The sequence below is a fragment of the Rhineura floridana genome, chromosome 1, assembly GCF_030035675.1.
Source record: "Rhineura floridana isolate rRhiFlo1 chromosome 1, rRhiFlo1.hap2, whole genome shotgun sequence".
NCBI classification, from domain to species: Eukaryota; Metazoa; Chordata; class Lepidosauria; order Squamata; family Rhineuridae; genus Rhineura; species Rhineura floridana.
In genome coordinates this window covers 123929438-123957063 of record NC_084480.1, presented here as the reverse complement: position 1 = coordinate 123957063, position 27626 = coordinate 123929438, and positions in this window count along the sequence as shown.

The following is a 27626-nucleotide window of genomic DNA, read 5'->3' as shown; positions in this document are numbered from 1 at the left end:
CAACAAAACAGTGCAGTCTGAAGTGCTTCTATTCAAGGTTCCAGCCACTCCCTTGCACTCTGCCTCTCACCAGTTTTCACCATCCCCACAACACTCAGTTAAGTCACCACCAATCAGGGTGTTTTAATGTCCCCCTCCCCTTAGGATTTATTTTCCTAATTTCTGCAAACCTTAAGGTCTGCAGAATGCCTCTCTCATGTGTGTGGGTAATGAGGTTTTGGCTACATAGGCATGTATTTGGCTACAAAGTATTTGGCTACAAATGCTGGATTCAATGGGTACTTCCAGGCAGAGGGCTCCTAGTGGTGCCAGGCAGGCCCCTGCAGGTGGTCCCACTGCTGTCTGCTGCCTGGTTGGTGCTGGCCCCTGACAGGGCCTTTTTGGTAGCAGTTCACCATTTGTGGAATGCCCACTCTGGTGATGTCTGTCTGTCTCCCTCTTCATTAACATTCAGGAGGAATGTAAAAACATCCCTGTTCACCCAGACATTTGATGGCTAAAAAATTCCATTTCTTGAAATATCAGCTGTCAGGGTAAGTGACTGTTTTTAAATGTTTCCAAGGGTTCTTCATGTTTTTTGATGTTCTTATGCATTTCTAAACGTTTTAGGTATATTTGTAATTTTATTGTTTTACCACTTGCCAGCCTGGTCTTCTTTGGAAGGTGGGGTAGAAAATTAAATCATAATCATACCCAGTCATTGCTCTTGTGCTAAAACCGTGAACTCTTTCTGTGTGTACATTCTGATATGTACCATCCACACTAGTAAGGGGAGGACATAGCCGCAGGGGCAGGAAAAGTACAATTCCCTTCTCCCTCCCCTTTTTTCCTGAACAGATTGCTTTCAACTACCCTCCTAAACAAGGGGTGCTTCAAGATGAGTGCTTATTGTAGGATCAGTGCAATTTTTTTTTGCACTGTTTCCACACCATCATTGGCATCAGATATCAGGCAGTATTTGTCCCTCATGTAATCTGGGTTTACCCTTTCTGTGGAAAATCTCATAAGAAAAAAACACCAGTTGCTAACCTGCCTTGGGACCTCTGGGTGAAGGGTGAGTAATGATGATGATGATGATGATAATAATAATAATAATAATAGGATGATGCCTCATTTGCAAAATCTGAACAATGTATTTGCAATATTAAAGAGTGTGTCTGGAAGCAGTCTTGTGGAATAAAGAGGATGACCAGCATCTGAAGTATTGAGGGCTATCTTTGATCATCTCACAGTACTCCAGTGTATTTTGCCACTCAAGGTTTTCCTCTTACAGTCACAGAACAGCTGGGAAAACAACTTATTTGGACCAACAAATGTTTAAAAGGCAGGATGCAGAGCTTTTGTGTTGTATGGGGAACATGGGGAAAATCAGAAAGAGGAAAACGATATTTCTGTGCCAAGGCACAGAGCTATTTTTACAAGGGGCATTTCCCCCTACACACAGAGCAGCCCATTATCTTCAAACAGTAGAGCAATACTGTATGAATTAATGATGGGTGCACTTTCAGCTGGAAATTTCAAACCCACTTTAGGCAATTTGCTGAGGATTATTTCAAATGCAATAACTTAGTCGGATGGAAACAGCTGTTCCTATCATTTACCAAAATAGTACAGTCTGTGTTTAAAGAAAACAACAGAGATAATTCCAATGAAATGTTTAGTATCTCTATATGGAAATGATATTTTCAATGTTTATGTTCTCCTCCTGACTAAGGAGTTATTCGGAGAATGCCTTCCTGCCTAGGATGTAAATCAGAATGGAATCCATCCCATTATTCAAGCTTCCCCCCCCCCCGATATACTGTTTTGTTTTGTTTTCCTCCTCAAGTGTGTGTCCCTCCCAGGGATTTTGTGTATTTCCTTAAATTTCAATAGAAGACATTTCAAACATGCAAAATACAAAACATATCAACATACAAAATTATAATTGTGATGGCTTTTCAGGTGAAATTCAGCATAACTCTAGGGATGGATTTTATAATGCCGAGCAAAAAAGGTGTCATCTCTCTTCCCCACTTGAAACACACAAACATCAACCTCAGATATATTCACTAATAGGTAAAAAAAACCTTGTGGTTTAAGAACGTGTCTATAGCCAACAGATATTTCTATCAAACTTTAAAAAGCAGGGAAACTGGGCAGCTATAGTGAATGCACCAGGGGAGCAGGAGACCTGACTTCCTCTCTGAGATATTGTACTGCCCTACAAATTGGTCAAAATGCAAACACCATTTGGGCTGGTTTTTCACAGTCCAATCCACCTCCTGTGTAGCTTGGAAGAATTTCTCTCGCTCTCATAATACTAGAACTCGTGGACATTCAAAGAAGCTGAATGTTGGAAGATTCAGGACAGACAAAAGGAAGTACTTCTTTACTCAGCGCATAGTTAAACTATGGAATTTGCTCCCACAAGATGCAGTAATGGCCACCAGCTTGGATGGCTTTAAAAGAAGATTAGACAAATTCATGGAGGACAGGGCTATCAATGGCTACTAGCCATGATGGCTGTGCTCTGCCACCCTAGTCAGAGGCAGCATGCTTCTGAAAACCAGTTGCCTGAAGCCTCAGGAGGGGAGAGTGTTCTTGCACTCGGGTCCTGCTTGCGGGCTTCCCCAGGCACCTGGTTGGCCACTGTGAGAACAGGATGCTCGACTAGATGGTCCACTGGCCTGATCCAGCAGGCTCTTCTTGTGTTCTTATGTTCTTATGTACTGCCCTACAAATTTGTCAAAATGCAAACACAATTTGGGTTGGTCTTTCACAATCCAATCCTCTTCCTGTGTAGCTAGGAAGAATTTGGTAACATGTGCCTCTGAGCATATGGTGAGTGGTGGCAAAACCTGCCATCCCCAAAGATGGGTAATTACATTTTTGTATGTTTGCTGGTGTTATTCTTACTTTGCTTCTTTTCTGTGTTACTACTGTTTCTACAGAGAATCTAACGTAGAAAATTATATTTCTCTCATTATTCATCCTAGAAATCTATGTCAAATTTATTTTTCTTAATTTCAGAGCCTTGTTATTGGTCAGTGTCATATGATGGTGAAGACAGCCTTTTGTGTTTCAAATTGGAGGTTATGTTCTATTTCTATTTTGGGTGTCTTAACAGTTGAATCTGAAACTGCAGTTTGATGTAAAATCATAGAATCATAGAACAGTAGAGTTGTAAGGGGCCTATAAGACCATCAAGTCCAACTCCCTGCTCAATGCAGGAATCCAAATCAAAGCATTCCCGACAGATGGCTGTTCAGCTGCCTCTTGAATGCTTCCAGTGTCGAAGAGCCCACTACCTCTCTAGGTAATTGGTTTCATTGTGAGACTGATTATAATATGTTGCTAGTTAAGCAATGACTATAGCTGTTGGGAAAAACAAACTGCCCAAGATGCATGTCTTCAACTGGTCATAGTCAATTAAAAACATAGAACACACCTAGAATTTTGCTGGAATATATTTCACCTCCAACTGATTTATCTCGTGCAAACTGAGGCACTCCTCATGTCCATTGGAAAGTATCCTGCAGAACAGTCAGTGCCATTATTCCTCAATTGTTTTTGGAGCTTTTTTTTTTTAGTGTTGCAAAATGTTGCTGTACTTCACATATTCACAGAAACAGAAGCAAAAGAAAATTAGTTACTCCAGGAAACTTCACTAAAATTGCACAGTAAATCAAACATATTTAAAGTGACTATCTGAACTATATCACCTGTTTTAATCAGAGCTTGGAAAAGTTACTTTTTTGAACTACAACTCCCATCAGCCCAATCCAGTGGCCATGCTGGCTGGGGTTGATGGGAATTATAGTTTAAAAAGTAACTTTTCCAAACTCTAGTTTTAATGTTGTTGCTTCCTCCCTGCTAAAACAAGATCAGAACAGCACATGTCTTGTTTGTTATTTGGACTGATTGCCACCCCTCACCATATGCTAAGAGGCACATGTTACCAAATTCTTCCAAGCTACACAGAAACTGGATTGGACTGTAAAAGACCAACCCAAATTGTGTTTGCATTTTGACAAATTTGTAGGGCAGTACAATATCTCAGAGAGGAGGTCAGGTCTCCTGCTCCCCTGGTGCATTCACTATAGCTACCCAATTTCCTTGCTTTTAAAAGTTTGATAGAAATATCTGTTGGCTGTAGGTACATTCTTAAACTGCAAGGGGTTTTTTTTGCCTCAGAGAATTTCTCTGCTTTTTAATCTGGGAGGTAAGAAATGGGATCATGTGCAAGTTTGCTGAGAATGGATTGATCATTTGCATGCTTATTGCATTCAGTGGGATTTACTCCCCTGCAATCATGTGTCGGTGAGCCCACTACCTTTCTAGGTAATTGGTTCCATTGTCGTATGGCTCTAACAGTTAGGAAGTTTTTCCTGATGTCCAGTCGAAATCTGGCTTCCTGCAACTTGAGCCCATTATTCCTGTGATGATCGAGAAGAGATCCCGGCCCTCCTCTATATGACAACCTTTCATGTGCTTGAAGAGTGCTATCATATCTCCCCTCAGTCTTCTCTTCTCCAGGCTAAACATGCCCAGTTCTTTCAGTCTCTCCTCATAGGGCTTTGTTTCCAGTCCCCCTGAAGACCGGGCTCTTCAGACAGGCTTTTGGGGTGGGTTATGTTTCATTACTACTGTTTGAGATTTTAATGTTTTAATGTATTTGTATGTTTTTATTCTGTATGTTGCCCAGAGTGGCTGGACAACCAGCCAGATGGGCGACTAATAAATCTAATAAATAAATAAATAAAAATCTTTGTTGCCCTCCTCTGAACCCATTCCAGTTTGTCTGCATCCTTCTTGAAGTGCGGAGACCAGAACTGGACTCAGTAATTCAAGATGAGGCCTAACCAGTGCTGAATAGAGGGGAACTAGTACTTCACACGATTTGGAAACTATACTTCTGTTAATGCAGCCTAATATAGCATTTGCCTTTTTTGCAGTCACATCACACTGTTGGCTCATATTCAGCTTGTGATCAACAACAATGCCAAGATCCTTCTTGCATGTCATACTGCTGAGCCAAGTATACCCCATCTTATAACTGTGCATTTGGTTTCTTTTTCCTAAGTGTAGAACTTTGCATTTATCCCTGTTGAATTTCATTCTGTTGTTTTCAGCCCAATGCTCCAGCCTATCAAGGTCCCTTTGAATTTTGTTTCTGTCTTCCACGGTATTAGCTATGCCCCCCAAAGAATCGTGGGAAGTGTAGTTAGTGAAAGGTGCTGAGAGTTGCTAAGAGACACCCTGTTCCCCTCACAGAACTTCAATCAGAGCAGCTGATTATTAATCCGCTCTGGCCACTGGAGCTCTGTCAGGGGAATAGAAGTCTCCTCTCAGCACAAACTACACTTCCCACGATTCTTTGAGGGAAACCATGACTGTATCACGTGAAATAAAGGTCTGATGTGGGTGTGGCCCCCTGATTAGGCAAGCCCAGAAGCTGCGAGTCTGGCTTTTAGAACACTGACAGTTGTTTCTTACTGAGCATGCCCGGCCTTATCATTGAGTTCGTTAAATTTCTTAAATTAATTAAAAATCAGCCAAGCATTTTTTTTAACTTTTAAACTGCAGAAGATGAAGGTCAGAGTATGGGACAAGGTCAGTAATAGGATTACAATTACTCTGTGAACATGACTGATTTTTAATTAATTTCAACAGATTATGAGAACACTGACAGAAAAAAGTCCAACAGGGAACTTTCCCCCCTCTCTTTTTAAACTTTGAACTCCTGATTCTCTCTCACTGTTCTGTGTTTCACCATGAAAAGTTAGAAGGTTGTTAAACAAGTATTTCTGAGTTCGGGACTTTAAGTTTTGTAAGGTTTTGTTCTGAAATGAGCTGATGGGAAGCATCAGAATGGCATGGCGTTTTTTTCATTTTAAGATTGCAGAATTCAAAAAATCCTTGCTGACTATAGTATACAGCCACTCTTCAGTTCAGAATAATGCTATTTGTGGGCAAATTGGCACAGTAAGATTTGCGACTCATTTTGAGTCATTCACAAAATTTCCCATACCAATTTCCTCTCTATCTCTGTCTTCCTTAGTAAATTGCTCAGCAAGACTAGAAGGTTGCTAGATAGGGATGAATCAGTTTGGATTTTAAAAAATGAAACTCCAGAAAATTCATTAGCATATTAGTGTGCATTTCTCCTAATATACAGATTTTTTGTATGCCATTTTGCCTAATTACATTTTTACAAGCAATTTCCCATTACATAATTCAATTGGCTATTTTCAGTAATAGATACATTTTTATTCACTTTCCCTTAAGATACACATTTTTGTTTTGTTTTAATGTTTTTAGGATGTTTTTAATATACTTTAAAGTCTTGTTTTTAGATAAATTATTATTATTATTATTGTACACATTTTTTAATTGGAGGACTGCCTCACAAAATTCAGAGAAGTATGAATTTTATAAGATAGCTGCCATTTGGTTTGCATATTGTTTCAGGAAGTGCAAATTAAAACCAAACCAAATTTCTCTCCATCCCTAGGATGAAGAATGCGGCAAGTGCTCAGTACCCGTGACTATGGGAATTCTACCAGCACTGTTTGGATGTTGGATTTATCGAAATGGTAGCAGCTAGGGATAGGTGAATCTCTCAATTTCATTTTCTCTGTTTCTCTTTTTTTCCACTTTTAAGTTCAGTTCTCCACAGTTCCATATGTTTGCATTTTTTTTATAAAAGGCCTCATAAAAATTCATCAGCATTTTAGTGCAAATTTATCCTAATATACACATGCAAAATTTGCATGCAATTTTGCTTAATATATGCATGTTTGCAAAGCAATTTTCTCTAATATAATGCATATTACTTGGCTGAAGAACTGTATTACAAAATCTGGAGAAGTGTGAATTAAGAAGGATGGCTGTCTGTTTGGTCCATGTATTGTTTCAGAAAGTGTGACGGGCAGAGCATTCCATCTTGCTGGAGGCTGGCAGGAGTGAAGCCAGTGTAGGTGGATTTGACAGAAGTGGTCACCGCATCCTGCTGCCGCTCGAATGCATCTTGGAGGGGAGGACAGTGGTTGCACTGGCAGGCAATGGTGAAAGGACCACCCCTTTTCTTGGCATACTGGCTGCCCAGATTGAGGGCCACTGGAGGAAGCCGAATGGGATTTGGATATGTCACCCCCTGAGCTCCTCCCTGACATACCCCCAGAATGTCTCTTTTTTAGACTTTCTGCCATCTCCCCTTTTGTTGGGCTGGGCTCCTCCAGAGGATCTCTGGCTGAGGTGGCTAGGTCCAAGTTCACCCTGAGCCTGGATGAGGGACTTATATTGGCTGAGCCTGGCTGAGCCAGGACCCAGCCAGCTCAGCTTGGGGTCCACCATATCCAACTCCACTCAGCCTAGCATAAACAGCAGTTGGATTGCGCCCTTAGGTAGGTTCTTCTTTAAATGCAAAATGAATAAAATCTATCCATCATCTCTGCTGGCAGCACTGCTGTGACATAATTCCTTGACTGTCTGAGCAAGAAATTTGCTAAAAATAGTTGAGAGAAATTTTAAAAAGTTGGGAAATAGTAGCTGGAAATTTAAAGAATTCAGGTCGGAATTTAAGTTTAAATGCAGACCTCTTTTACTCATAGGCTTTCTTCCAAGGACCAATATACTCTCTAGCAAATAGTTTAATTCATTTCTTTGCAGTTCACATTCTCCATCTTTGATATACAGTGTATCCAATCCACCAGTAGGCAATTTTCCTTGTGGCCACTGTAGTGTATGTAATAATAACAACAAGAATACACATTTTTCTAATATGCTTAAAAATAGAACATTCTATGTTAAAGAATTCTTTAACTGCAATACTCAAGGAGTCATTTATGGTATCACATGTCCATGTAACCTTTTCTGTGTTGGTATGACCACTAGGAAAATCAGGATTAGGATATGTGAACATAAAAGCTGTATCAGAAATATGAGACGCAGTGCCCCTTTAGTCAATCATTTCATTGACTAGGGCCATACTGAATCAGAATTAAAATTTTGGATAATAGAAAAAGGTAAAGGAAGAAGCAAAATTCTGAATAATTTTTTGTTAAAGAGGGAGTTATTTTGGATCCACACCTTAAAAACCTTAAGTCCCCATGGTCTTAATGAAGAAATTAGTTGGCTACCCATTTTATAAAAATTTTATATATATTTTTTATGTTAAAAAGCAATATATTCCTCTGACTTAGTTGCTAAGTAGCAATATATTTGTTGAGTGCAACATATCCAGCACTTTTCTTGGTTCTTTTCAATTAGTTTAGTTTGTAGTATCACTCAGTGTTATATGCCTTTAAGAATACATAACACAGATGTTTTGAAGTTCACTAATTTACAAAAGCCTCACAGCTTTTGGGCCCTAATTTTGTATTAAAAGAGCATTGGCTCAGTTAACTTCTTCTTGTGTTCTTCTGTTCCATGCTCCACGGGAGAAAGTGATAAACAAGGTTTTATTATACCCTTCGAGATCCTTCTGCAGGCAGTTGCTACATGGTGGGACTGGATCAAGCCCAATGCTATATTCTGAGGACTGTAAAAGGGTTAAGCACCACAGTCCTCTGCCACTTTTCTGCTCCTAACTGGCCATTCCAGAGCGGTTTTTCAGGCAAAACGATGATTATCAGAGAGCAATGCAATTTGTGTGTAATGTGTTCTTATGGTTCTTATTGCAACACCTGTTCAAATGCTGAAGGACATGCACATGTGCAAGTGCTTTGCAATTTCAGTTCTTATGACTATATAATATTGAGCTCCTAGTGGCCAGAGATACCAGTTCACTGAAGTAAAGAAATACAATCCAGTTTATTGTCAAAACTCTAATTTTCCCCTTAAATAGTTTTAATGTATCTGAAACAAAGTTGTTTGTAAGGAGGTAGTTGGGAAAAGAAGAGATTTCTGATTGTATGTCCTCATGTTGTTGAGCTTTTCCCCTTTTGGAAAATATTTACTGCACTGCATTATAGCTACATTAATATGATGACTGGATCTTTCCTAAGGGGATAAATGAAATTAAACCAGAAAGAAACCGAATCTAATTCTCTTGCATTTTGCATAATCTACCAGCAGGATCTCCTTCTTCTGCCTCAATTCCCTTCCTTTGGTAACACATTTTCTCAGATAGGATTTTTTGTGTTGAAAAAATTTAAAACAAAGAAGCCAAAAGTGAGAGGGAGAAACCTTCGCAGTCATTCGCTGACCAGATGGGACATTACTCCAGGGCTCTACTTTCTGATAGGGATACTGGATGCTGACACTTCAGTCTTTTCTGGTACCCCTGTCCTCTTGTCCATTTGATTATGCTCAGGGTTTAGGTGGACATGAAAGCCACCCAAGTTTATAGGGATGGGGGAGAAATTCCATTTAGTTTGCATTTAAATCTGAATATACCTAATTCACACTTCCTGAAATAATATATCAAGTGAAATACAGCCACCTGTGTTGGGTTCCTGCTGGGAGGAAGGGCGGGATATAAATCAAATAATAAATAAAGAAATAAATAAAATATTTCAAAATTCACACTTTTCCCAATTTTGCAGTACAATTCTCCAGCCAAGTAATGGGTACAAACATGTATATACTAGGGTAGAATGTGCATAAATGAGTGAAAACAACACACAAAAATGCCTTATTATATTGGGGGAAATTGTTTTGCAAAACTGTGTATATTAGGATATTGTATATTTATGTGTATTGTGTATATTAGGAGAAGTTCAGACCAAAATGCTGATATCCTTGTGTACATAATTACGTATGTTAGGGTAAAGTGTGTGTTAAAAATGCATATGTTAATGAAAATAACATACCCAAATGTATTGTATTAGGAGAAAATGCTTTGAGAAAATGTGTCTACTCGGTAAAATTGCATACAAAAATGTGTATATTAGGATAAATTCATACTAAAATGCTGATGAATTTTTATGTGGACCATTTTTTTTAAAAAAAAAATCAAACTGATGTGGAAATGTGGAGAACTGAATTTAAGATTGGGAAAAAAGGGAAGACACCAAAACTGTCAGACTCGCACATCACTACCTATGAATGGGTACAGAGTGGAAGAAGGATGTGAAGAAGGACATTCTTTCTTTCCCCAGGATACAAAAGCTGGATCTTGGAAGAGAGCTGCAGATTCACCAATGCAGTAGCTGAAAATGGCAGCTTATATAGGAGCTAGAGGCTTCATCACTCTCTGACTTTCTTCCAGGACCTGATCTGGGCAGGTGCTTCCATGCACTTCCTGCTTCTCCTGAGTAGCTTCACAAACAGCTAGTTGGGCACTTTGATAGAATATTTTACCCGTCTGCCTAGCTTGCTATCTTCTTTGCTCCTGTGCCTGTGGGGGAGATTGGGGGATATCTGAGAGCTGGCCAAAGACTCTGCCACTTGGTGTAGCCACCTCTAGTCCTGGGGCAGGTACATCAGGATCCACTGGCTCTTCAGGGTCACTGACATTGCACATTTGCAAATGCAGAGTTTTTAAATTAAAAAAACCCTCAAATTAATACAAAAAAGGGGGAAATGCAGGCATAGAAGTAGGACACACATTTCTGAATCAATTCTATTTAAAAAATTAAAAATAAAACCATCCTCACCTTTCTCACATGGTTGTTGTGAAGCTCAAACAGGGAAAACCTCATGAGCAGATCTGAAAAGCACTTTAAGTGAACTCAAGGGCCAATGGAATGTTGAACTGTTTACCCCCTTTGAACTGCAAGTCACTATGCTGTGTTACAATCTGCTTTTGAAAATCCCTTCTGTTTCGATAGCAGTTTGTCCTGAAGCATTAGAGGCTGCTGATTGAGAAAGATGCATCCAAACCCTCTTTCAGCATGTGAAACAAATTTTGATCCTGATTTTTGTTGTTGTTATCTTAGGTTTGCACACAAAAAGGTCCTTCCATGCATATGGGCCATGCATAGGGGGGTACTAGGACCTCATCTCCCTGCACTGAGTGGCACTGCAGCAAGGGGGCAGTATCTGTGCATGCACAGATCCTGTTGCCAATGTAGCACACATTGTGTTCATGTCAGGAGCAGATCTGGCCAGCATGGTCCACTGTCCCCTTGATGTGTTGGCCAAAGATGTGGAGGGAGCTCTTGTGTGTAGCCCACCTGATTATTCTTAAAGAAGACTGTTCAGGTAATAAACACCATTTTCATGCAGACTGTATTTTCCTATCTGGAACTTTGCGATTGTTATGTGCAGAAATTGCTGCTTCTGAAGTAGCCCTTTCTATCTTCCAAATGCATAAACATCTGATAAAATTATTTTTGCATTTTCTGCAAGAGAAGTTGGACAGAGAAATGGGTGTCAAAGCCTGTTGCACCCACACAGAAATTTCTGAAATTTGTGGAGGAGGGAATAGGCATAGCAAATTAATTTCTATTATTTTAAGAATCTAATCAAGATGTCACAAACAGAGATGTCACCATAAATTTGTGTGTGTTTATTAGGTGCAACTCACAGAACTTTTGATTGCTTGATGATGTCTAACGTGCCTCAGGGCACGTTACTTGATTGGATCAGTGATGCATTTAAAAGTCCTGAGAGCTGCCAATTTGGTTTGTTTCTGTTTTCCTTTCATCTTCAAAATGAGGAATTAAATGAACTGGTGGATGCATTAAACACATTCCATAAATTAATTAAGATGATTTACACATACTCAGGCCAAACAAAGGCAAATTGAATTAAGGCTTGTTAAACTGTTATGAATAAGAAGCAAAGTTCTCCAATCTACAAGTCTTGTTCTCTAATCCCAGCTGTGTAGGCCAGCCTTTGCCATCCTGTTGTCCACCAGATGCTCTGGACTACAACTTCCACCAGCCTCGGCCAGGATAACCTATGGCAGGGATGATGAGAGGGCGTCTGGTTTGGGAAAGTGATGTATGTCTGTGTATTCTAGTTCTTTGTCAGACTTCAAATTACAGAGGGAGCAGAGTGTCTCCAGCTGTTTACCATTTGTGGCATCCTTCTGTTGGAATGCATGAGGTTCAACTCCAACTTGGTGGGTTGAGGCTGCATGGGGTTAATAAGGGTAGCTCGAGATCTAGACCTCTTGCTGGTTGAGGCTATGCCTATCCCTTTGATCCTGCCGTCTCTGCCCTTCCTGCTAGGCTGATAAGCAAAGGAATGTTGATCCCAGATCCTTCCCGCCTTTCTCAGTGTTCTTTTTCTCTCGAGAGGGGAGCAGACATCTTCTCTTTGTCTCTCCTCTCAACCAGGATGAGGGCCAGCACTAGGACCAATTCCGGCTGCTCCAGCATAGCCATTTAGCTAGATATAGAACTCTTTCCTATCAAGCATGTACTTCCAGAATAAAGTAGTTGTTTCTTATTTTAAAGCTTAAAGTCTCTGTCTGACTAATTTGCAGGGAAGGTAGAATCTTAGCAAAGATTCACACACACACACACACTAAGCTCGCTCAATACTCTCCGTTCTGCAGCGCTTACGCAACTCTGCTACGCATCTCAATAGAGAAATTCCGACACCTTCTTCGGCATTGTGTTTGGAAGAATACAAGAGAAGGGGGGAAGCATGAAGTTGTAATGAAATTAGGCCTAGTTTGGGAATTCTAGTGCATGTGGTGTTAATTTGACACAGCATAGCATGTGTTAACCTGATATAACATAGAATAGAACTAGAAAAATAAAATTCCTAAGGTGCCTGTGAAGGCCGAATGTTCTGCTAGCTTGTTCATCTCATGTAACAAGATACCCTTCAAGTAGATAGTGGCTAGGAATGTGTCTTGTTAGGAAGAGGGGGAGGTAGAAACAGCACGGATGAATGATCAAGGCCAGAGAGCTGGCTCTCAATGCAAGGCAAAGGAGAAAGTCTGGGAAAGTTACATACAAGACAGAAGGGGCTGTGTGAGGAGGCTTGAAAGCATATATCACTTGTATCTGTAATCCTGCTTTAGACTGGTTTTCAGGCACGAGCCGAATACCTGGTCTCTCTTTTGCAAAAGATATTGGTAATCAATAAAGGTGTTGACTTATTCTTTGGTTTCCCATCTGGTGTGTATTTGTGGAGCTTCCTCCAGATGTAAAAGAGCCTTTTTGGTGTAACAAAGTGGCTAGAACTGCAATGTAGTCGGGATGGGGCTTATGGATTTCATTAAGAGCCCTCCACGGTTTTCTCTCAGAATTTGAGCACTGCTTCTCAGTGAAGAAGGAACTGCATTTTCAGCATCTCAGTATAGGAATGTAAGAAGAACCATGCTGGATCAGACCAAAGGCATATTTAGTCCTGCATCCTATCCTCGCAGGGACCAGTCAGATGCCTATGAGAAGCCTGCAAGCAGGACACAAGAGCAATAGCACTCTCACCACTTCTGCTCCCAGCAGCTAGTACTGGAGGTAGCTTTCTCTTTCATGAATATGTCTAAATCCCCTTCAAAGCTACTCAAGTTGGTGGCCAACATTCCATAGTTGATGCATGTCCTTTGGTCTGTTCTGAATTTTATAACATTCAGCTTCAATGACCCCAAGTTCTAGTTTCATGGAAAAGGGAGAAAAAAATTCCCTCAGTCCACTTTCTCCATGTGATGCATAATTTGGTACATCTCTATCATGTCTCCCCTTACTTCTCTTTTTAAATAAAATAAAATAAACACACAGCTGTTTTAACATTCTCATAGGGGAGTTGTTCCAGCCCCATAATGTTGGTTCCCCTTTTCTGAGGAAAATATCCTTTTTGAGTTGTGGAGACCAGAACTGGCAACAGTATTTCCAGTACAACCTCACAACGGATTTGTAAAACAGCATTATCATATTGGTAGTTTTAGTTCTAATAGTCCTGTGCTGAAATCTGTCCCCCAGATTTTCTTCTGGAAAGAAAAAAAAAAGCTTCTGGAAGTTTTTTTCCTCTGTAAAAGGCTTTAATGTTTCTTCTCCATTCTCAGGTCATTTGAGAATTTCTTTAGAATTTTCATCAGCATGGGATTTTGAGCTTACCTGACTGTTGTAAGGTGACCAAGGATGTTAAATGTTTTTCTTTCCAGTAATCATTTTGTCTGCATCCTGCTGCCTTCCTGGCTGCCCAGTCATCTTGATTCGAAAAAGGCCCATGGGAAGAGCTACCTCATCATATCTTCCCCTGGGTTTCAACTGAAGCACAGGCACCCAGGAAGACTGCAGCATGCAGACCACTGGAGAAATGGCTTCTGGAGTAAAAGGAGATGTATAAACACCCCTTAGCCACCTCAGAAGTAAGTAAGTGCACCACACCAATGAGAATTTCACAGAAATTTTCTCTCCTCTTTGATAATTCTCTAATTCCATTTCTTTTCATTAATTGATGGGAAATGGTTGGAAAAAATGCAGGAGATATTTTTGGCACAGAACTCATTTTCAGTCCCTTTCCAATGATCTTTAATATGGAAACTGCTTTTTTTTTTTTTTGCAGCTGCTGCACACTGGATCAACATTTTCATTGATTCCAAGATCTCTTTCCTGGTCAGTCACTACTAATTCAGACCTCATAAGTATATGTGTAAAGTTAGGATTTTTTTTTACCAAATGTACATCACTTTACACTTGCATACATTGAGTCACATCTGCTTCTTTAATGCCCATTCACCTAGTTTAGAGAGGGCTTTTTGCAGCTCCTCGCAATCCCTTATTGGTTTTGCTACACAGAAAAAAATGGCGTCACCAGTAAACTTGGCTACCCCATTTATTTATGAACAAGTTAAAAAGCACAGGTCCCAGTACTGATCATTAGGGGGCACCACTTTTAAATCCCTCCATTGTGAGAACTGTCTATTTATTCCTACTCTGTTTCTTGTTCTTTAACCATTTACTGATTTAGAAGATAATGTGACCTCTTAGCCCATGACTGCTAAGCTTACACTGGATTCTTTGGTGAGAGAGTTTATTGAAAGGGTTTTGAAATTGTAAGTGTACGCTGTCTACTAGATCACGCCTGTCCATCTACTTATTGACACTCCTAAAGAACTGCAAAAGGCTACCCTCACAAAAGCTATGCTGGTTCTTCAACAAGACTTTTTCTTCTGTAGTTTTGGTAAGTCTGTCTTTAATAATGCTTTCCACCAGACATTAAGTTACTTGGCCTTCAATTTCCCAGGTCCTCTCTGGATCCCCTTTTAAACATTGGTGTTCTTTTGCCACTTTACAGTCCTCAGATATGCTAGCAAGTTGTTGTTGTTGTTGTTAAAGGACCAACAATTTCACATTTGAGTTTTTAAGAACTCTCAGGGGGATGCCTTCTGGCCCCAATAGTTTGTTCATTTTCAATTTAACAAAAAAGTCTAGAACTTCATTTCATGACACTGCTGTTTGCCTCAGTTCCTCAGACTCCCACCCTGAGAACGTTAGTTCAGGCACAGGGGTCTGCCCTACATCTTCTATTGTTAACACAGATGGAAAGAACAGTCAGCTTCTCTGCACTTTCCTTTTCCTCCTTTACTGTACCTTTGACTCCCTTTTGGTTCAAAGATCCAACCACTTCTCTAGCCAGTTTTGCTGCTTCTCATATATTTAAATATTTTGTTTTTTGTTTTAGTAATGTTAAACAATGTTTTTAGTTTTTCGGGTTTTTTGTGTTTGGCATTTCTTTTTTCAGTCTGTGTTCCTTTTTCTTTTTATTTGAACAAGATTTCCATTTCCTGAAGACTTGTTGCCTCTAATAGCTTCCTTGACTCTGCTTGATAACTGTGCTGGCAGCCTCTTGGCCCTGTTGGTACCTTTCCTGATCTATGGCATACATTCTAGTTGAGCTTCAATTACTGTGGTTTTTAATAACCCCCAGTATTCTGGAGGGAGATGACTCTCTTGACTTTCCCTTTCAATTTTCTTTTTACCAGCCCCCTCATGTAAAATGCTTCCTCTTCTGAAATCAAATGTGATTGTGTTGGCAATTGCCCATTCACATGCATATTTAATTTAGTAGCACTATGATCAGTGTTTCCAATTGGTTCCACAGCACTTACTTCTCACACCAGGTCCTGGCATTACTTCCGATTAAGACCAGGGTCACATCCCCAATGCTCACTTCCATTACCAACTGTTTCAGGGCACTGTCATTTAGGGTATCTTAGGTTTTTAGCTTTTACCTCTTTGTCATGACTGGAACACACATGTTGTTGTTGTTGTTGTTATGTGCCTTCAGGTCGATTACAACTTATGGTGACCCTATGAATCAGCGACCTCCAATAGCATCTGTCATGAACCACCCTGTTCAGATCTTGTAAGTTCAGGTCTGTGGCTTCATTTATGGAATAATCCATCTCTTGTTTGGCCTTCCTCTTTTTCTACTCCCTTCTGTTTTTCCCAGCATTGTTGTCTTTTCTAGTGACTCATGTCTTCTCATTATGTGTCCAAATTATGATAACCTCAGTTTCATCATTTAAACTTCTAGTAACAGTTCTGGTTTAATTTGTTCTGACACCCAATTATTTGTCTTTTTCGTGGTCCATGGTATACACAAAGCTCTCCTCCAACACCACATTTCAAATGAGTTGATTTTTCTCATGTACCCAGCAAAAGTACTGAGGTCTGTGAGGATAATTGATGTCACCCATTCCTACACATTTCTTCCTTTGTATACCTCCTCGGTTTTATTCTGCCCCTCAAGATTAGCCTGGGCATTTTGATCAGATGGGGGGAGGTGGATAGTATATGATAGTACATTCCCAGTACTACATAACTCTCAAGGCCCAGTATTGCCGCCCGCAATGGTTCTGTGAAGGAATCTTCCCCTTTTGAGATTTCTAGATTGTTGGATTCTATATCCTTTGATGTACACAGTGATACCAAATCCAGGATGCCCTCCCTACCCTTCCTATAGAGTTTGTATCCACAGACAACCATGTCATACTCATAACCATGGGTCAGAGATAGCCATGTCCCACTTTGCATATGATCAAAGGCATCATCATCGCCTTCATTAATATTTTCCCTCATGTTCTAGTCCTGAGTCTGAGAACTGAGAAGAGATGCTAGAGTGTCAGGGCCAGGTAGGAGCTATGAGTGTCTGTACCTCAATCTAGGCAGGAAGGGTGGGTCCCTGAGATTGATTGCTGGAGCTGGAGGGTTGAGGAGAGAGGTTGGCAAAGCTGAAACCTGAAGTGCTGAAAGTAGTGTTGACCAAGTGCATGGGTGGCCTTTCAGGACTTGTGCCCTTCAGAAGTTGTAGGACTACAACCCCTGCAAACCCAACTATTGGCCATGCTGGCTGGGACCGATGGGAATTGGAGTCCAGCAACATCTGGTTTAATTATGATGTTGCTATTCCAACCATAGGTGGTACTGAACTAAAGCAGTCATCTGTCTAGATGCTGCAGTTCTTGATTGTTAATGGCAATAAAGGTACTTTTTTGCTCATTATCCATTCTTCTCTGGCTTCTTCTCTGAAATAACTTGACACACAGCAAGAGGAGAGGTGTCATCCTACTTGGCAATTGTAGGGGCTGATGCTCTTCCCACTTCTTTCTGTACTTGAGCACAGACATTCCAAGGTACTCACTTTGCTATTATGCTTCTAGATCAACAATCTCTCACACAGGGTTACATTATGCACTGTCTTTGCTGACGTGTGTGCCGGGGGGGGGGTGCTGATTCAAAAGTACATATTAATACCTAACCAGATTAACCTGCTGTTCCAGCTAGACATAATGGTCTATGAATGTTTGTACATGAGAATGCAGGGAAATCATTTTCTGCAAGCTTCCCATGGGGACAACTCAAAATTGAATCCTTCCCCAATTGATGAGAGAGTCCCCTTAGTTAGCGCTTTAGAATAAGTAGGCCTTAATTCATAAATTAAGATCGTTTACAAGGCTGTACCTGGATAAGTGCAGAGTATAGCAAAGACCTTTTAAAAATCCCCTGCTACAGTGCCTGCATTTGCAGATACTGCAGGAAGAGGATATATGGTGAAATTCATTGCAGAAGAGGCCTGAATACATCACCAACAAAGTCATTTGCGGGGGATGCAAAACACACAGATGCACAAATGCATCCTAATTAATTTGCCATGACTAATCCTAGGTGGTCCATTTTAGCAGAAAAATTGCTACAGATAAAAAGGTGATTGAATTTTTATGTTAAAAAAGAAGACAAAATTATCCAGATGGAAATGCTAATGAACATTACTAAATGGTAGAAGAGTAGAACCTGTGATTTTTTTTAAAAAAAATCTTTCTATCTGTCTGTCTTTGGTGTTTGTGCCTTCTGAGACTAATTGCCACTACTTTAGTCTCCCTCACAGCTTTTTTAGGGATCCTTTGGGTTTGTGGAGATATTGGGCTCAGCGTACCCACATCTCCCTCTCTGTCATTTATAGTCCAATCCTATGCATGCTCACTCAGAAGCAAGCCCCACTGTGTACAGTGAGAATTATTCCAAGTAGGTGTGCATGAAGACTAAAATGGTGATGGGATATTTTGCGTTGCTTTTAGGGGGGAGAACTATATATTCCATAATTCCCTGAAACCAGCACATTGCAAGCCAGTGTGACAGAGTGACAAAGCAAAAACTTCTGCCCTCTCTCTTACCTGTGTGCCTTTGCTGCTTCTGCCACTGACCTAAAGTAAAGGAAGGGAAGCAGAGAGAGGTGGGGATGGAGAGGGATGGGGATGGTGAGGGATAGCTTTGAGGAATGGGCTTGGGCAAAGATGCATAGGGGAAAGTCAGGAGAACTTCAGGGTTTGTAAAGCTCACCTCTCCTTTGGAGGCAGGCTTGATGAAACCGTCTAGGGAAAAGTTTGCTGACATCTATACAACTGACAGTTTTCTTGCATCATGACTAGTTTGGTTCTGGGCTACGATTATTTGTACAAGGGCTATTTCAGAAAGACATTTGGGAAATTGTTGGCCTCTCACTGACCCACTTCTCCCCTGGAACTCTTTAGCTCAGAAACTGCATGAAGGAAAATGTCCTGTCAGATTTTAGTGCCACTTGATTTTTGCTGTGCCAGAAAAAAAGAAAGATGTAAACTGTTGGTAGCATTTTACTATAAAACTGTAGTCTGGAAGTGCCAGTTCCTGCTTGCACTGACAATTGTAATTCAACAATATTTTGTTAGATGGGAAAATATAGACCACCACAATCTGCTTTGAAGTCTAATATACATTCAGATTCATGGTAGTTAAATAGATGGATCATATCTCCAGTTCACAAACCTGGGTTTGTATTTTAAACTAGGGCTGTGCATACCCCCTTCCCTATCTCATTCGGGGCCTGATCCAGCACTTCAGAGCTTTCTAGGGCCAACCCGGATCTGGGTCCCAAACCCAGTGGAGTCTGGTGACTCCAATGTCAGTGGGGCAGTGTTTTAGTCCAAACTTTCAAGGAGCTATCCAAGGAGCTGAGCCTAGTTTGGGAATAGGTTTCAGCACCTTGGACAGCTCACTGAAAGTTCAGAACAGATTCATCGCACCACTGACATCAGAGCCACCAGTCTCCACTGGCCAAACCAAATTGGGGGCCTTGCACAGAGTGTGATTAGGATTTAAATTTCTACATGAAAAGCTGTTGGAGCAGGAGAGAGAAAGAGACACATGCAGTCAGCAATTGGGAGCTGTCAAAAGGGGTGTGTGTGATTGGACAGTGAAAAAGGTGGGGAAAAGAAATGCATGCAGGATGCCTGTGTACATCTCCTTCTCCCACCTCTCCTCAACTGCCTGACTTCCCCCTCTTTTGACACCCCCGGGCTCCCTCAACCCACTCCCGCTAAATCCCAGGATTAACCCAAATCAGTTCAAATCAGTTCAGGATCTGGGATTTGGACATAGCCAGTGCTCAGCCCTATTTTACGCATTTTAACAACAAAGCAGAAAACAGAACTGTTAAGTTCTCATGTATGTGTCCCATTGAGCAAACAGTGATCTTTTGCAACTGCCTTTCATTGCAATGGGGCTTGTGTAAAACTCAACAGTGGATAGTGGACTGGGGCGGGTGGAAAAACTCACCTTCAGTAACCGTTATTGAGAACACTTCTGCAAAAAAAACTCCAGCTAACGTAACTGAAATACATCCCGATTGTAACATGTCTTTTAATGCCTTGTGTGTGGGAGAAAGAAAAAAGGGTTCCCCATGAGGGGAAAATCTTTTGCATTATCGGTGAAATGTTGAATGAAATGAAAACATTTTGTAAGTCTGTTCTTGAAGCACTTGTAAATCGTGTGTCCACTGAGAGACTTTTATTAATGATCTGTGTTACTGAGGCAGTTTGAAAAATGACTAACATGCTTCCATTATTGTTTAGCTTGCTTTATAGCCAGGGGAAGTTGCCAGTAAGAAATGAATGAGCCTAAGTAGTGGGAAGGGGCCACAATGAGCAGGGATATGCTGATTCTGTTGCTTGAGGCCGAAACAACAGACACTCAAGATGGTTCTCACCCCTCCCCTTAAATGCCATGTATAGAAGCTGACCAGACTGGCAGCTGAATCTTACTACAACCCTGGTGAAAGGACAGCATCCCCCGCTGCACATGAGGGCAGCAGGCAAGCTAAGGGGGAGCAGGGAATGACATGTGGCACACACAGCTCTGTCCTCCAGACTTTCCCACCACTCCCTGTCCCCCAGCATCTGCTGCCTGAGGCAGATGCTTCATTTTGCCTAATGGTAGGGCTGGTCCTGTAGGGTAGGTCCTGGTCCTGATCACAGGCTTTAAAAGGCAGTAGAGATTAACAGAGCTAGAAGGCATAATGGTTAGGCACATAGAATCATAGAATAGTAGAGATGGAAGGAGCCTATAAGGCCTCGTATCCAACCCCCTGCTCAATGGAGGAATCCAACTTAAAGAATATCCGACAAATGGCTGTCCAGCTGCCTCTTGAATTCCCCTAATATTGGAGAGCCCACCACCTCCCTAGGTAACTGGTTCCACTGTTGTACTGCTTTAACAATTAGGAAGCTTTTCCTGATACTCAGTCGAAATCAGGCTCACAATGTTCCTATTGCTGACTAAGAGTGAGGTGGGAGATTGCAAGCAAACACTGGAATGAAGTGGCAAGATAAAGGTTCTGGATTATAAAAGAAGCCTGAACCTTCATAAATATATATGATCTGCAACAGAATGGCTAAATGCTTGAGGCATAACAAATTCCAATCCACTCAATGTCAGCAGTGATGCTCTTGAAACCATCAGTCTCTCTCTGCCTTATCCCAATTACTGAGTAAGCACACTTTGGTTTGGACCTCAGGAGCAGTTCCAAGAAAGCTCTTGGCTCTTCCCAGCCCACATATCCCAGGCATGTGCTGATGGAGGCCTTGCCAAGCAATTAACCCCAGGACAGGAGAGGCTGGCAGGCCCCAAAGGCAGTGACAGGGAACCTGTGACTCTCCAGATGTCATTGGATCCCATCTGCCAGCATTGCCAACATCCAGTGAGGATGAAAGTTGTAGTCCCACAACAGGAGGGCAACAGGTTCTCCATCCCCGCCAATGTATTCTTGTGGACAGGGAAGAGACAGTCAAAGGTGGCTTGCCAGGTGGGGTAGAACTGCAACACTAGCTTCCTGGAAGGTGGGTCACTGTTGCTTATTGGGAAGGGGAGGAGAAAGATGATGGCAAAGTTGGCATGGCTCCACTGGTATGTTTGCATGGTGCCAACCTCCCTGCTGCCTCACCCCTCCCTTTCTCCCTCCTGCCAGGAAGCTAGCATAGTGGCTCTACCCCATCCAGCGAACCACTTCTGCTAACAGTGCAATCCTATGCATGTCCCCTCAGAAGTAAGTCCAATTAGCTTATTCCCAGGTAGGGATGGTGGGGTAATTCATATTCAAAGCCAAACCTATCAAATCAAAGCACAGCCATTCTTCAACATTCACACTTACCCGAATTTTGCGATGCAGTTCTCCAACCAAAGAATGCTTACAAAAATGAAAATGTGCATAAAATGAATATGTTATTGAAAATAACATATAGAAGTACATTATATTATGAGAAATTGCTTGCAAAAATGTGTACATTAGTCAAAATGGCAGACAAAATTAGTTTATTAGGAGAAATTCACCCCCAAATGCTGAAGAGTTTTCATGAGGATTTTTTAAAAAAATGCAAATTGCTCCAGAAATGCGGAGAACTGAATTTCAAATTGAAAAAAATGAGGAAGTGAGAACCTAAATATACAGATGCTTCCATCCCTACTCCCAGGTAAGTGTATATAGGATTTCATCCTCAATGAATCCCACTGGGAGGCTTCCTGTCCTCTCCGTCACTTACTCACATTCCCTCTCTTGTCTATATTGTTCTGTTGGTTTCAAGTCACATGTTATTTATTTATTTATTTTCTAGCAGATCCACTTTCCTTTCAATGCTGAAGCAGAATTTTAAGAGCATCTCTGGGTCTGACTTCCCCCTCTTTTTTGTTGTTGCAAAGTTTTTGCATGCTGCAATCCTATTCATTTTTATTTTAAATGTGTTGTGCTTACCATTACACTTGTCTGGCTATTGAGACCGATGGGTAATGCTTTACATTTGTCAACAGGGCTTCTCATTTGCTAACTGTCAGCCTCATCCCCCAAAGAGGCCTGAACCATTTCGAATTCTGCTGGCTGCTCAGTGTGTTTCCTTATTCTGCCGAGGGTTCCTCTCTCTCTCTCTCTCTCTCTCTCTCTCTCTCTCTGAGGTCATCAGCAACGTTTAATTAATTTACTGTCATGCCATTATTTTATAACTGTGTGTCTGATGACCTAGTCTCAATGGAAAAAGAATTTAAAATAGGTGTTGTTAATGCATGGAAGAGAGGCACTCAGCAATACACACTCCTTTAAAAAAATACAGTCAAATGCTGATTTAATTTCATTGTCACTGCTAATGACCTTTTAGCCCATATATATCAGGAATTTTGTTCCAATGTGGTGTTTTAATACCCCAACCCCCTCTTACCTCTTCTTTGCTAATTTCAGGCACAAGAAAAAAATATATTCTCCATGTTATTACTTAGATTGATGACACTCGCAAAGAAGGATCTTTTGAGCTTTAGGCATTCAATTTCTGAAATAAGATGTTTCTCAAGGGAGGGTTTGTGGACTTGACTACTCCACCCATCACTTGCTTTCAAAAGAAGATCACAGGAACCAAATTCAAATGTACATGTGAGACAGAAGTAAGACACATTTTTGTAAAGTTTTGAGTTTCAGTCTGCATGTTTTACATAGGACAATTTTGTTATACACCAGCCTTTCCCAACCTTTTGGTCCCCAGATGTTGCTGGACTACAATTTCCATCATTCCTGACCATTGGCTATGCTGGCTGGGGCTGAAGGGAGTTGTAGCCCAACAACATCTGGGGACCCAAAGATTGGGAAAGGCTGATGTACACTATGAAAGCACTGCAGTTGTTCCATTTTGTCCAAGTCCTGAGCTATGTAGAGATGACAAAAGGTTCTGAAGGATCCACAAAGTGCATGTTTAAGATATGTGGCTGTGAAGAGTCAAGAGCTTACCTGAAACTCCTCCAGATGTCAAAACCAAAGTGTGGTCACTCAGGCTGCATACACAACATAAATTTAAAGCATATTCCCTCCTAAAGAGCTCTAAGAGCTGTAGTTTGTTAAGGGTGGTGGGAAAAGGAGAGAGAGAGAGAGAGAGAGAGAGGCAAACTACATTTTCCAGGATTCTTGGGGGGGATATGTTTTAAATGTATGGTGTGTACATAGCCCTAGTCATTGAGATAAGGTGGAAGGAGACTGATTGCTCCCAGAGGATCGTTATTGACACTGAGGGGATTCAAATTAGAGGAATAGGGCCAGTATCAAGGTCAGCTTTGTTGGCAACCAGTGGATACTCACTCCAGAACCCCAGAGCCCCCTGCTTGTCATCCTCCTCCTTATTGGTTCTGTGGTTTGGTTTGGTTTGGTTTGCAATTGAATTCACAATTCCTAAAGCAATATGAAGCAAATCACAGGTGTCCTTTCAAATTTCCAAATTATGTGGATACAGTTCTTTCTCAACAACAACAAAATGTGCACAAACACGCATATAGCAGGGGAAAGGGTACATAAAAATGCATATGTTGGTGCCAATCACATACAAAAATTAGGGGAAATTGCCTACAAAAATGGGTACATTAGGCAACATTGCCTACAAAAATGTGTAAATTCAGAGAAATGCGCTGTAAAATGCTGATGAGCACATTTTTTTTTAAAAAAAGAAAAATCAGACTGATGCAGAAATGTGGTGAATTGAGCTTAAGAATGGAAAAAATGGGAAGCCAAGAGAAATCAAAATGGGCAGATTTGTCCATCCCTAGCTTGTTCATCTGCACTCACCATGGATGCCTGCCGTGATGAGGGCAAGGAGAAGGAACAGCCCCTGCTTGCCATGCCCATTCTCCTGAGCAGATGGCACCCAGGAGAGAAGTGAATGAGCAGTGGTGACCATATAAGCATATGCACGTAGTGAGAGGTATCCCTGCTGAGGACATCTCTCTCCCTCCCCCTCTCCCTCTCTCTCTCTCACACACACACTTTTCACCAGTCACTTTCCCTGTATGTACCTTTAGAGTCCCACACCCAATTCATATAATTGCAGGCAGAGCCGGGGCTATACAGGGCTTTTGGACACTCCAGGGTGTTTTCTACCACTCACTGTCAGCAGCGGCTCACCCAATGGGCACAGCCACAGCTATATCCTCCCAGTAGCAGAGATGCTGCTGCTTAGCAGAAGGGAGAGGGGCAAGTCAGCAGCGAGGTCAGGGGTGAACAGACAGGAGTGCTGGATTGGCTCCACCAGTGTGTCTGTGCAGTTCCATCCTTGCTGGCATCTCACCCCTCCCCCTCTTCCTCCTAGGTAAGCAATAGTGATTCTGCTGTTGGTAGGTTATTGCTGCAGCTTAACTTCACTGAGCAAACCCTTCCTGCTCACTGTGAATCCTGGCCACTGGGTGATAAGTTTTTCCTGTATTCATAACACATGCTTATGACTCAGGGATGGGGAACCCTTTGGATGTTGTTGGACTCCAGTTCCCATCAACCCCAGGTAACATGTGGGGAATGGTCAGGGATGATGGGAACTGGAGTCCAACAGCATCTGCAGGGCCCTGGATCCTTGCTCCTTGCATCAGGACTGTCTTTTCTTCCAACCGAAGTTGACGTAATTAACAAGGGACAATTTGCTAACACAAGCCACTGTAGCTTGAGTCACTGGCTAAAACTGTTCTTTTAGGCCATTGTACCTTGAGCTCTCCTCTTATTTGTGGCATGGTGAATTTGAATTATGTGGATTACACTGTTTAAGGATGTTATGCACAAGAAAAAAACCAGTGTGATGATCCTCTGACCCTCTAGTTATATAGATCGGTTGGTGGAACTCCTCCTCAGTTAGCAAAAGGCTGGCTTGAAATGAATAGATCAATTGGGAGGCCACATTAGACTATCTTAACAATGCAATTGAGATCCCTTCTATATGGGAATATGTTTGGAAAATGTAGTTTGGTGATTTGGTAAGTGCTAGCTCCAACTTTGTTTTCTCCCCCCCCTACTTTTCTTCTTCTTGCTCCTCCTTCTCCCCTGTCTCCATTCCTTGGAACCCTCACATCTGTCCCAGCATGATCATTCAGTTCTGTATCCAGATAAAGGCTCATTGACCTGTGCCTACATTACTTCTTGACCTTTAAGCTGGTTAAGCATGCCACATTGCACATTTCTATAATTTGAGATGATTGCTAGACATGCAAATATGTTTTGAATGAATTTTGGGATTGGCACATTGACTGATGATGTCATGCCTTTCCTTAATATGAGATGTTTGATTGCTAGGCATGCAGATAGGTCTGGAGTGAATGTGGAGATTGGAACATTGGCTATGATGTCTCCAATACAATGATAACTCCTTAAAGAAAGGAAGAATAGTGCTATTCCCCTTTGCACTTACTGCACAGCAGGGATATTTTGAGAGTGGTTGGGTGGACTAGGTCTCTTCTCTCATCTGAAAGATTGCAGGTTCTCCAATCCCCTTCCTCTCAGCTGTGAAGGGGCACTTTTCCTGTTCATGGAAAAGAGATGGTGGAAGCAGATAGGCAAACAGACTTGCAAAAGACATTGTTAGAAAAGCTCATATCCTGCATTGTGAACACTGCTCTGTCCTTAAAAAAGAAAAAGGGAGAGGAGCTATTATTTTTCTGATACAATAACTTTATATGTGTGAACTTTGAGCCATAAAAGGAATTAAGAAATAGAGAAGGAGTAAAATGATAAGATAGTCTGATTTGCTCTGAAGTCTGCATTGAAAGCAGGAGAAGCAAGATGAGGTTAGAATCAATTTTCTTTTAAAGCAGAGGAGAGCCGGTACTTGTTTTTAGTGTTCTAATTTATGCACACAACTTTATTACCTAAGCAGGCCACCCAGTGCACAGATGAAATTGAGCACAGGTCTTCATTAAAAGGGTGATGGCCACAGCAAGAGAATGTTTTAGAAGTTCATTGTGGGAAGAAGAAAAAGACAGAGGGAAAAATGGGGTTCTAATCCACAGTCATTCTAAATTCTAACAGCATTGCTCAAACATTTTAGTGCATTATTAATCTGCTGGTGTTATGCTGGCTTTAAATGCACACCGGGGAAAAGAAGATGTGTGATAGATGTGGCAAAGAATCTGCTCTCTCTCTCTCTCATTTCTTTTGCACTTCCGTTAACTATAAAACATGCACTGTTTTAATTAAGCTGCTTCCAACTAATTCAGGTGCTCTATAAAAATATAATGAAGCAATTAAGATGTTTTTCACGTGACTGAGGCACCCCTTTTCCCCTGCAAAATGCAAAAGTGGAGTAAAGATGCTCTTCTCTGTCTGAAAGCTGATCTACAGAGCAGTCCAGTGAAGAATGGGAGAGGGGCCTGTGAGAGGTAAATGACATATGATTATATAAGTTTCTAATTACTTTAGTTGGATTTTTTGTTTTACAAAGAAAGGCAGGTAATGCCTTGAACAAGAGGTGGCATTTTACCTGCATCCATCACAGCTGAACCCATCCCCAAGTGCTGAGGGAGCCACTAGAGTTATTACACTTCCAGGCTGCACAGCTTCAGGTGTGTGTTCTAGGAAGCATCAAAGTCCCTTACCTGTTCCATGAGAGGGGATCTAAGAAGGCATAATTTTCAGTTTATTTATTTACTAGATTTATATCCTGCCGTTTCTCCCAGTAGGAGCACAGGGCGGCAAACAAAAGCACTAAAAACACTTTAAAGCATCATGAAAACAGACTTTAAAACATACTAAAACAAAACAACCATTAAAAACATATTAAAACAAAACATCTTTAAAAGCATTTTTAAAAAGCTTTCAAAACATATTTTTTTTAAAAAAGGTTTAAAACATATTAGAAAGCAGTTCAAACTCAGACGCAGAGTGGAATAAGGTCTCTGCTTAAAAGGCTTGTTGAGAGAAGAAAGTCTTCAGTAGGCACTGAAAAGATAACAGAGATGGCGCCTGTCTAATATTTAAGGGGAGGGAATTCCAATGGGTAGGTGCCACTACACTAAAGGTCCGTTTCCTATGTTGTGCAGAACAGACCTCCTGATAAGATGGTATCTACAGGAGGCCCTCACCTGCAGAGCACAGTGATCACCTGGGTATATAAGGGATAAGATGGTCTTTCAGGTACCCTGGTCCCAAGCTGTATAGGGCTTTGTACACCAAAACTAGAACTTTGGACGTATCCTGGCACCTGA